This window comes from Colobus angolensis, unplaced genomic scaffold (assembly GCF_000951035.1).
Source record: "Colobus angolensis palliatus isolate OR3802 unplaced genomic scaffold, Cang.pa_1.0 Scaffold67, whole genome shotgun sequence".
In the NCBI taxonomy this organism is placed as follows: Eukaryota; Metazoa; Chordata; class Mammalia; order Primates; family Cercopithecidae; genus Colobus; species Colobus angolensis.
This window is the reverse complement of record NW_012120376.1, coordinates 648003-660103: the sequence shown is the minus strand read 5'-3', so window position 1 is coordinate 660103 and position 12101 is coordinate 648003. Positions and strand designations below refer to the sequence as shown.

Here is a 12101-nt window from a genome sequence, read left to right as displayed (position 1 = left end):
ATTTTCCCAGCACCATTTATTAAATAGGGAATCCTTTCCCCATTTCTTGTTTCTCTCAGGTTTGTCAAAGATCAGATGGCTGTAGATGTGTAGTATTAGTTCTGAGGACTCTGTTCTGTTCCATTGGTCTATATCTCTGTTTGTGTCTGCCTTTTTAACATTCACGTATGTCCAGGAGATGACATGTCATGTCTGTCCCCTGGCTGGCAGTAAAAATCAAATGTAAAATTCAGATATGTTAAAAAACAAACAAACAGGTGACTTAGTTCTGAGGAAATACTGTCAGACTTGCCCCCCAACTGATACTGATGCCACATTCTTAGATTTCTCCATCCTTCTAATTTTTCTTCCCTCTTGCTAACTGACACAGCACAGGTGGCATGATTCATTTTCTGTCACAATCATGCTCACCATATAATTTATAAGTACACCATGTGTACCTGTGATGTATTTTTGCCACTCTCTCTTTTTTAAAAAATCACCGCCCACCTCCTTACCAGCACATTCAATACTTACTGCTGTTGCATATGTCAAACCCTATGGAGTTAATGGTGTTAAAGGAACTCATCTCAAGAACTTGGTACAAACAGAGCAAACATATGGTTGCTTAATGAAAAATGAGATGCTAAAATACATGGCTGCACACAATTTGTAAAAACCTGTTGATTTTCAGAGGAAAACATTTATGCTTGTTAGTCTATCTTTTTGTGCAATCATAAAAGTCTACATATATAGTCTTACATGCACACATGTTTACACATGTACAGTCATCAAAATATTAAAAAAGGTTATCTGAGGGTTTTCCTTTTTAATGTACCCACAATCATGGATATTTTGACCACTGGACACAGATTACTTTCATTTGAAAAGAAAACCCTCTAAAAATCAGTTTTTTGAGAACCCAGTGTTTAAAGTAAGTTTTCAAAGATTGTTGAGAAAAGCGTTACTGCTTCTTGTTCTAATAATTTTAGGGAAAGTCAAAATCCTGGAGAAGAGGCAACCAGGGCAGGGACCTGGCTCCAACGTGGGGATGTGGAAGCTGCAGATTCCCATCAGGTCAGCACAGATATGTTTTGTCGGCAAAAGCAGAATGGCCAAACAACTTGGGGATTTGGAAACTTCTTAGGGCCTGCCTAGAATTCAGGTGACCATGACGGGCCGGAATTACTTCATTTGTACTGGTCTGTGCCTCTGGAAGCATTGCGCAAGTCAGCATTCTGGAGTCCTGAGTCTTTAAAATGATTTCACTTTGAATTTACCATAAGCAATAAACCCAAAGTCTATAAAGTGTTGGGGCAGGAATTTGATAGTTTGCTAATAATTTCCTGACTTTTTTCTTTGAGACAGAGTTTCACTCTTGTCACTCAGGCTGGAGTGTAATGGCGCGATCTTGGCTCACTGAAACCTCCACCTTCTGGGTTCAAGCAATTCTCCTGCCTCAGCCTCCTGAGTAGTTGGGATTATAGGTGTACACCACCATGCCCAGCAAATTTTTGTATTTTTAGTAGAGACAGGGTTTCACTATGTTGACCAGGCTGGTCTAGAACTCCTAACCTCAGGTGATTCACCTGCCTTGGCCTCCCAAAGTGCTGGGATTACAGGTGTGAGCCACCATGCCCGGTCGATTTCCTAACTTTAAACTTACAAGATGCATGGACAATTTTGGTATGGTTTACTCCACATTGTCCATAACTGAGCAGTTCATAAATATATATACATGATTAATGCCCCTTCCCAAGCCACATCTCATAGGGATGTTGGTCTATTAAAATTGTGGACCAAATGCAAGAGGGGCAAACTCACATTAACATCCCACTTCTGTCTGCAAAATAAAAATTCTGGATAGTCTCCTAAACATTCCTTATTTATCTGATATGCTGGATACATTCTGACCTTTTCTCTTTGGTGATGTTATTCAGATTTATTTATGTTAGAAACATCTGCATAGTGACGCAAGTTAGTCATATAAGCCATTGGGTATATGAGAATACCAGCTACACCTAAATGTGTTCATCATTTTTATTTTTTGAGACAGAGTCTTGCTCTGTTGCCCAGGCTAGAGTGCAGTGGTGTGATCTCAGCTCACTGCAACCTCCGCCTCCCGGGTTCAAGCAATTCTCCTGCCTCAGCCTCCTGAGTAGCTGGGATTACAGGTGCACACCACCATGTCCGGCTGATTTTTGTATTTTTAGTAGAGACAGGATTTTGCCATGTTGACCAGGCTGGTCTCGATCTCCTGGTCTTAGGTGATCCGCCTGCCTCAGCCTCCCAAAGTGCTGGGATTAGAGGCATGAGCCACCATGCCCGGCCATGTGTTCATCATTATTAAAATCTTAGCTACACTCCAGTGCCTAGCATAGCACCCAACATAGTAAAGGTGCTAAATAAGTATTGCTAGAAGAATGAATGCAAAACATTCTGACCTGCTCTACACAATCACAACTTAGTGATTATTTAAACTATAAAATAACACAGCCTTCAATCTTTTGAAAAAGTTAAAACTGAGGCTCATATTGTATAAAAGCCATCTTGGACTCATGTAGTTTAGATTTAGTTAACTTCTTATAAATTGATAGATGTCTTCCCATAAAAACACCTGTGCATGGCTGCATGTGGTGTTTAAAACCCCGTGATGTTATTTTACAAATCCTAAGAATATCTAAATAATAATGGTATGTCTCTTCTTTACTTAATAAGCCTGCAGATGAGAAACCTATAAATTAGCAGTTGATATTAAAATGCAATTATTATTATTATTATTATTTTTTGAGATGGATTCTTACTCTGCTGCCCAGGCTGGAGTGCAGTGATGCAATCCTGGCTCACTGCAACGTCAGCCTCCTGGATTCAAGTGATTCTCCCACCTCAGCCTCCTGAGTAGCTGGGACTACAGGCATGTGCCACCATGCCTGGCTAATTTTGGTATTTTTAGTAAAGATGGGGTTTCACCATGTTGGCCCGGCTGGTCTTAACTTCCTGACCTCAGGTGATCCACCCGCCTTGGTCTCCCAAAGTGCTGGGATTACAGGCATGAGCCACCATGCCCAACCTTAAAATGCAATTTAAAGTGTACCAGCCCACCCTGCGATAAAAAAGAAAAAAAGGATCTCTTCTTGTACCTCCATTTTAATCCTAAATTTTGAGGTTTTCCTTCAAGGAAACACAACAGAATGCTACTAAATGAGGGGAGAGGGTGGAGGTATACCCCAAATTCATGTGTGTGCCACAAATATCACCTGGGGGAGAAAGCTTGATAACCTCTGCCCTAGCAAGACCAAAGGCAGGTAACCAAGACTCTTAGGGACTCCAAAGAGCACAGGTTTGTTAAAAAGAGAATAGGACATATCCTCGTCACTTAGTGATCTGAGCAGCTAAAAAAAGGAAACTTACAAACGTGGTTATATCTGGCCAGGAACAAGGACACCTCTCAGGAAAGGATGCTGGAATAACCGACTGTGTCAGGGCAGGACACCAGAGTTGGAATAGGGGAATTGGATGTCTTTTTATGGCCCCTCCCCTCTCTAGTCCTGAGCAGAAACTGGTTTCAAAGGAAGAGAAGGGAGATGAGTTTGCACTGTGGAAAAATACAACAACTCCATCCCAAAGAAAGTCTCTGAGTACCTGACGGATAGAGGCATAACAGGAGGGAACAAGCCTGAAGGAAAGTCACCTTCCAGAACCTTCCAGTAAGCCTCTCACTAGGGAAGATGGAGGCCAGAAGTCTAGAGGAGGTGAGCAACCTGAACCCAAGGCTGTCTCACTCTAGAGCACATGGCCCTCAGCTCCACCTTCCTGGGCTCAAGGAGAGTTTTGAGCACCTCAGCAGGGCAAGGAGAAAAGAGTAGCTGGAAGCAGAGAACTCAGACCCCAGGGAGGGAAACTAGACCTGGTTATAGGAGGAGTCTAAGGTGACCAGGGCTCCAGCGGAGGGCTGAGCACCAGCCTTCCAGTGGACACAAAGATGGGGCTTTGAGGTTACTCCAAATTGCATGCTAGGGAATACAAAATGCTTCCTCATTTTCTTCCTCCTTTTGATCATTTTCTTTTTCCTGTTGCTTTGTGGTCAGCTGGCCAGTGAGTAGTGTCAGTCAAGGAGACTGTCCCAGGGCTTTGGGTATCCAGACAAAGGAATTCATGCAACTAACATTTCAGCCCTTACATATGCTAAGTATCAGGGGCTAAGGGTTTGGGGCTCAAAGAACACAAAAAGAGGCCCCTCTGCTCAGAGCTTACACACACCAGTGAGGGAGGCTGAGGACAGCTTACAGGCAGAAATGCAACCATTCGCAGGGACTAAGGAACAGAGTGGGTCACATACTGAAGAGGATCAGAGAGAATCTGCAAAAGAGCTTAAGAGTTGGTCAGGCAAGAGCTCTGGGGGCAAGTGTGGCCACAGCAAAGGCAGGGAAGTGGGAGACAGCACGGCACTTGAAGGTACTCCTAGGAGAGGAGAGTAGGGCAGAGAGGAGGCAGGAGTGCAGACATCGGCACCAAAGATGGCCCCTCCTGCAAAGGGTAATGTGCAGTTAAAGAAAGGATACATAGAGTTAAACAAAGCGAAACTACTGAAACTTTGCAGTGAATTATATGTGGTAAAGTGCTCTTCTCATATGCACACAAGCTGATGAAGTTTCACAAATTGAACACACCTGTGTAGCTGGCCTCCAGCTCAAGAAACAGAACATTACCAGCACCCTGGGACCAGCGCCCCATCACCAGGACCCCATCCAATCACTGCCACTGCCCCAAAGGGGCACTATTCCGACTTCAAGATTGGCCCTGTCTGTTTCTGTGCTTCATCCGAAATCCTACAGAATGCCCTCTTTGCTGGGTATTAAGTCTGCGAAATTCATCCACGTTGTGTGTACTTGCAACTTGCTCATTCTCCGTGCTGTACGTTAATTCCATCCTGTAACTATTTCATTATTGATTTACCCATTCTAGTCTCCAAGGGCATTCAGATAGTTTCCCATTTAAGCTATTATAAACAGTGCTGCTATGCACGTTCTGGTCTTTCGGTGAACATTCGTACACATTTCTGTTAGGTACACACTTAGGAGTAACAATGCTGGACCACAGCACTTTCAACTTTAGGGAGACTGCCAAACTCTTTTTCAAAGGAGTTGTTCCAATTTCCATCCCATCAGCAGAATGTGGAAAATAAGAATATTCATGTGTTAAATAAGATAAATGAGATGGCAGATTCCATGACAGAAAATCGTTCGTAAAGTTCTCTAAAAACTAGAATCCTCTACCTAACACTTACACATTAATTAATTTTTTAAATGTTCAGACTTCACAGCATTTGAGAGAAAGTAATCGAAATGATAATTTTCCGTATATAATACAAATCTTTTTTTTTTAATTGAGTAATCTCTCCTTTTTCTTGCCCTTGGGGGGGGGAAATCTCATCAGATTATATGAGAAGAGGATTGGAAGCCTTGCAATTCAAGATGATTTATCAAGATAGAAAGTCTAAGGTCAAGAATGAAATGAAATGAATAATGTCAGCCAAGCCACTGGTGATCACTAACGGTCACGCTAACAGTCAAATGAAACAGCTTTTCCAGAGCCAAGGCTGGCTGCCTGATTTACAGTGCAGGAATAGAATAGTTTGGTTTGGGTTAAAAAAAATGAAGAAAAAATGTGAAATGGCTGAGATCCAAATACATATAGGTTGGATTCTTTCATAAAGAACTCTGGGTCTTAATTTGTTGTCAAAAATCTCAAAGTAACAAGAATCGAGCTTGTATGTATAGACTATTACAGAACTGAATATGAATAAAATTCTGCCTGGTTCATGAAGATTTTAAGAGAAGTTCACATTTAAATTTCTACACGATCCAGGGAACCTACTGTAAATAGAAAAAAATGCCACAATAGCTTTTAGTTTGCCATTTTATAATGAGAAAATTTGAACCTCATATGCCGTTTTACTAAAGGGGGTTAAATGAGGAAGGAGGTGGGACTGGCGTGGATTTTTTAAATGACTCAGACATTCTCCTAAGGAGCAAAGCAGAGAGATGGTGAAACTGTCTCTTTTTGAATAAAGCCAGGCTTGCCGGGTTTAGCCACCTGCTCTCAAGGTTAGGTGGGATGACAAGGTGGTGCACCTGTCATTTTGACCCACCAGCACACTTGCACCTCCCCAGTTACAGCCTCCTGTCTTCAGAGCAGGTTCAGGCTTAAGGAATACTTCTCTGGAGATAATTCTTGAGCAGGAAAAATCCCAGAGAGCCAAGCAGCACCAGGGAAACAGTAGACAAACAGAACCCGGCTCGGCGTTGAGAGCTGGGGGTAGTTCCAAGGACATCGCCAGAAATCACCTCAGATAATGTTGCACTTGTGTTCATCAAATGTGTACTTGAAACCCATGTTCATCTCTTCTATACATTTCCCTTGATGGAAAACAGCTGCAAACTTGGATTCTTCTGCAAGGACAGAAGGACGTTATTTGAAGATATGATGACACCGGCACATCTTAATGTAATCAAATCAGCGTTTATAAATATGTCTCGGCAGAATGGAGGGAAAACTATCACGCTCACACCTCAGGGCTATGGACGTCTCCTGAGGGAAATCCATTTCTGGCTGTGACCTGAAGCAAAGGTAGGGTGATTTCCTTGAGGTCACAGCATCAGAGCAGTACAATCTGTTGTGAAATGTCCATCGACCAGACCCCCTTCCCTCCTATCAGAGCCTTGACTCTACCAAAACATTCTGTCCAGCTTGGTGAAGCCCCTTAAATATTTTATTTCAACCACCCTGGAAACATTAAAAACAAAACCCAGCAACAGAAGAGCAAGGGTTAGTCACGACTGAGGATCATCAGCTCTCCCTGGCACTGGGGCAGGAGTGCCCGTCCCTTGAACTCCTCATCACACACCTGCCACATTCCGTGTGAACACGTCAAACCCTCCAGCCTGCTCAATTAATCACCCTGCCTGGGAATCTATGAAACAAAGTTCACATTACCCAGAGAGCCGCATGAAGGGCCCTCTGAGGTCAGAATGCAAGACCAAACAAAATTAATGTGCCTGCCACATCCATCATCTTGTAATCTGCTTCCAGTTCTATAATCCCTGAATGTCCAGACTGTGCATACCAAGAACACTGAACATTCCTCTTCGATGTGGATCAAAATGCTTCATGTAGAAAGGACTCTGATCACCTTCTCCACTAGCAAGAAAAGCATTAACCATTTCTACAAGTCAAACAGACCTGGACTGCAGACATCTGCTCAATGCAAGTGGCTAGGGACTCGGAAGTTTTAATGACTCTATCATAGATGTTTCTTCATATACCCTAAAAATAAAATTTGATTTGGCCTAAGAAGAAGGAATACACTGTTTATTTTTCAGTGACTACTAACTGGTGAGGCCCCGTAAAGAAGGTGATACAACTATCATTGTACTGAACTATTTTGTAATCAGTCAAGGGAATGAATTTTTAAAATAATGAATCAGTAGGATTACATGCATTTAAAATTATAACACAGTATATTGTATTTTATATTACCATGCAATTACTTTTCATTTTAATTTCTGAGCATGCTATGAGTACCTAAAAGGAAGTATTGCTACTCATTTCATTCAGGAAGAAAGGAGATTCAGAGACGTAGTGTGAGGGGAAGCTAGAGGTCACATGACTCATGACTGGGCTGGGCTGGGAGAAATCCACATCACACTCCTATTTTCCTCTCAAAGTTGATACTATTTTCTCCACCCCTCTCCCCACCAAGGTAGAGTCTTGCTCTGTTGCCCAGGCTGGAGTTGCAGCGGCATGATCTCGGCTTACTGCAACCTCCGCCTCCCGGGTTCAAGCAATTCTCCTGCCTCAGCCTCTTGAGTAGCAGGGATTACAGGTGCATGCCACCACACCCAGCTAAATTTGTTTGGTATTTTTAGTAGAGATGGGGTTTCACCATGTTGGCCAGGCTGGTCTCGAACTCCTGACCTTGTGATCTGCCCACCTTGGCCTCTCAAAGTGCTAGGATTACAGGTGTGAGCCACTGTGCCTGGCCAATACTATTTTCAAGATTTTACACTGTTAATCTCTAATTCCCTCAAATATTTTACCATAAAGATTTCACCATTAGATTATTTTATGCTATGAGTATTCTAACTCAGAGTATTTTATGTTCTGATCATTTAAACTCCTGATGTCTGAGGAGAAATGTTTTTAGTTATAAACTGGAGCAACCCATTTGATTTAGGAGTAAGGATTAAAAAGGATATGGACAGCGTTCTCACCTTTTACAGATTCAGACATTAGGTTTGGTTCTGTGAATTAATAGTGTCCACACTGAGTGTTCAAGAGCGACACCAAATTATGCATTAATCTTAGCAACGTTAGAAATGGCTCTTAAATAAAAACGAGAAAAAAATTATCCTGGTTTGCAGGCCAGTGGGATTTTTGCTACAGACTGAATGCGTCTCCCCAAAACTCACATGTTGAAGCCAGATCCCCAGTGTGATGGCATTTAGAGGTGGGGCCTTTGGGAAGTGATTAGGTCATAAGGGTAGAGCCCTCATAAATGGGATTAGTGCCCTTATAAAACAGGCTCCAAGGCTGGGCATGGTGGCTCATGCCTGTAATCCCAGCACTTTGGGAGGCTGAGGCGGGCAGATCAGGAGGTCAGGAGATGGAGACCATCCTGGCTAACATGGTGAAACCCCATCTCTACTAAAAATACAAAAAATTAGCCAGGTGTGGTGGTGGGCACCTGTAGTCCCAGCTTCTTGGGAGGCTGAGGCAGAAGAATGGCATGAACCCGGGAGGCAGAGGTTGCAGTGAGCTGAGATCGTGCCACTGCACTACAGCCTGGGCGACAGAGAAAGACTCCATCTCAAAAACAAAACAAAACAAAACAAAACAAAAAAGAGGCTCCAGGGAGCATTCTTGTCCCTTCTGCCACGTGAAGTTTTTTTTTTGTTTTTTTGTTTTAAAAAAAAGATGGTCATCTACAAACCAGGAAGTAGAGCCCTCACCAGACCTTGACTCTACCAGCACCTTGATGTTAGACTTCTCAGCCTCCATATCTGTGAGAAATTAATTCTGTTGTTTGTCAACTACCCAGTTTATGGTATTTTGCTACAGCAGCCCAAACAGATGAAGACAGGTTTGTGGTGGTAAGACTTTAATTCCTCAGACAATAGCTCAATGAGTAGTACTGTGTGTCACAAAACAGTACGGCCTGGATTAGTCCTTACACAGCCTTCTGAAGTTTTCTATCCCATTAAGGATGAAGAAATAGGGAGTCATTGAAGTTCCCTGTGGAAATTACATACACTTACGTGACAAAGCTGAGATCTGAAGCCACGTGCATCTTATTTCAGCCATCCTGAAATATACTGCTGACATTTGGGAATCTGAAAATGTCAGCATTCCTATACTTCCCCCAACCAAGTTAACCTCCCAGGTCCATTCTTGTAACATGAAAAGATGAAATCATTTTAAAACGGAAAGTGCAAAAAGTTAACTTATTATTCATTGCCTCTCATAGGAAAACAGCAACCTGAATAGGGAATGGGTTTCAGTCAAGAGCAGGAGGTGGGCTGTGCATGGTGGCTGACGCTTATAACCCCCAGCAATTTGGGAGGCTGAGGTGAGCGGACTGCTCGAGCCCAGGAGTTTAAGACCAGCCCTGGCAACATGGTGAGACCCCCATCTCTACAAAAGAAAAAAATAATTAGCCAGGCGTGGTGGCACAACTGTAGTCCTAGCTAAACAGAGGCTGAGGTGTGAGGATTGCCTGGGCCTAGAACGTGGAGGCCGCAGTAAGCCACGGTTGTGCTACTACAATCTAGACTGGACGACAGAGTGAGACCCTGTCTCATAATAAAAAACAAAAACACAATGGGAGGTGATGAAGACAGGGTATAACAGAGGCAAGGGAGACAAAGACTTCATACCCTGCTGTGAAATGTTTGGGCGGAGGGCAGAAGAGAAAGGACTGTTTGGTAATAATCTAGAAGGCAATATGAATATTGTTTTTAATCTTTTTTTTTTTTTAAAGAGACAAGGTCTCACTCTGTCACCCTGGCTGCCCCAGGAAGTGCAGTGGTGCCGTCTCGGTTCACTGCAACCTCTGCCTCCTGGGCTCAAGAGATCCTCCCACTTCAGCCTCCTGAGTGGCTGGGACTACAGGCACACACCACCATGACTGGCTAATTTTTTTTTTTGGGATTTGTTTTGTAGAGACAGCATTTTGCCATGTTGCTCAGACTGGTCTTGAACTCCTGGTCTCAGGCGATACTCCCACTTTAGCCTTCCAAAGTGCTACAGGCGTGAGCCACTGTGCTCAGCCTGTTTGTAATCTTTCATTCAGTAAACAGATACTGATTCCATATCTCCTCTGTGCCAGGGTCTGTGTTGAATACTGGCAATATGAGGTGACTAAGGTAAGTGGCCTGCCCTCCAGAACTCAGTCTGAAGAGAGGGAGAGACCTGAACAAGCAACACCATACACTGAGAGCCACACTACAGGGATGTGCATGCTGTGGTACAAGCACTGGGGACTGACTCCTTAGGAGGATTAGGGGACACTTTGCAGAAGAAGTGACATTTGTGCTGGGGTCTCAAAGAATGAAAAGGAGTTTTCCTGACAGAAAAGAAAGACAAGGCCATCCAGGCAGACCATACTTCCAAAGGCATGGGCGTGAGAGATCAGAGAAATCATGATATGTCCTGGAAATAGAAGGTAGTTCTCTGTGGCTAGAGCATGGGATGCCTGGTGGCAGTGGTGGTGGTAGCAAGATTGAGATAGGACTGGAGATGTGGGCAGGGGCCAGGATTTCAGGACGGCCAAGAACGGCAGTCTGCATCCTGTAAATTATGGGCAGCCAAAGGCTTTTAGACAAGGGAGTGACAAGGTGCATAATAAGGTCACTTGGATAGCCTTGTGGAATAGAGTGGACAAAGTCAGACAGGTGGCAGAGAGGCCAGCTGTAATGAATTCTACTTGGAGGGACCCTTGCAGCTCAAAGGTCCTTGGTGACCCTATCATCTAGCTCTCCATTTCATAAGTGATAAACCGAGGTCAGGAAAGGTTAAGAAACTCGCGCAAAACTATCCAGCTGGTAACACAGCTGGGGCCAGAATGAAGATCTGTTGGCTGCAGTGGGGTCCCTTCCACTGGCCTAGACTACCAAAGAAAATGATGAGGTCTGAAGCCTGGATTCCCTAGTAGTGGTTGCAAGTTTATCAGCTTAAGACACCACCACAAAGGTTAGAAAGCAACAGTAGGTGAAAGACTGAAGTACTGTTTTTACAATCATTTTGGATTCCTGCTATCTTATACACCAAATAAGTAGTTAAAGCGACACAGTTCATAGAATAAAACGAACAAAAACACAGACATGGAATGGAGGGAAAGTGCAGAGTTACTTTCCAAATCAACCAAATTACTTAAATCCTGACCACACGTACTGAAATGCAGGGATGCGAACAAAGTCCTTTTTGAGTAGCCTGGATCAATTCTTTCCTAAGAGCAGATGGGCACTATTTTAGCTGTGTTATCTACAAAGAAATCCAGTTGGCAAGAAAATATTTCATCCACAGAACTATGATTCACAGGGTTAGTCCCTAGAGATATCTGCCCCAAAGTCACCTGGGATGATTACCAGAGTCACTTTAAACGGAGATTCTAAGCCTAATACCCTTGCCCCTGGAATTTGAAGACAAGGAAGTGAGTCTATTCTGTTTCCCAGAAAACTGAGTCCGCTCACAATTTCATTCCAAAGAGAATAATCTACATAGATAACTTACTTTCAGGATAGAAACAGATTTTCTGACACCTGCACCTTTCCCAAAGGGGCTGTAAGACTTCATACCTGAGCATGAAGTAGTGGCGTGTCTGCAGAGACCTTAGAGCTGCCATGTCGGCAGATTCTTCCTCACGACGGGAATCAGACCAAGTTCCCTGTTTGAGTTAAAGTGAGTTGCAGGCCATGGAAGAAGGTATCTGTGTTTTTCAAAACTGCATCTCACATTGTACATAAGAAGCCATTAAAAAAAAAAAAAAAAACAAAAAACCAGAGCACACCATGTTTTCAACTGGTCACAGATGGGAGAAAATCAGCCACAATAATAAATTCACG

The 12101-nt window shown here is 43.3% G+C and overlaps 1 protein-coding gene across 1 annotated transcript in view; it reads right to left on the bottom strand.

Annotated features, from left to right (window-relative positions):
• Positions 1-12101, bottom strand: part of PPM1H (protein phosphatase, Mg2+/Mn2+ dependent, 1H) — a 295323-nt gene that overhangs the window by 87497 nt on the left and 195725 nt on the right. The window lies entirely within an intron of this gene.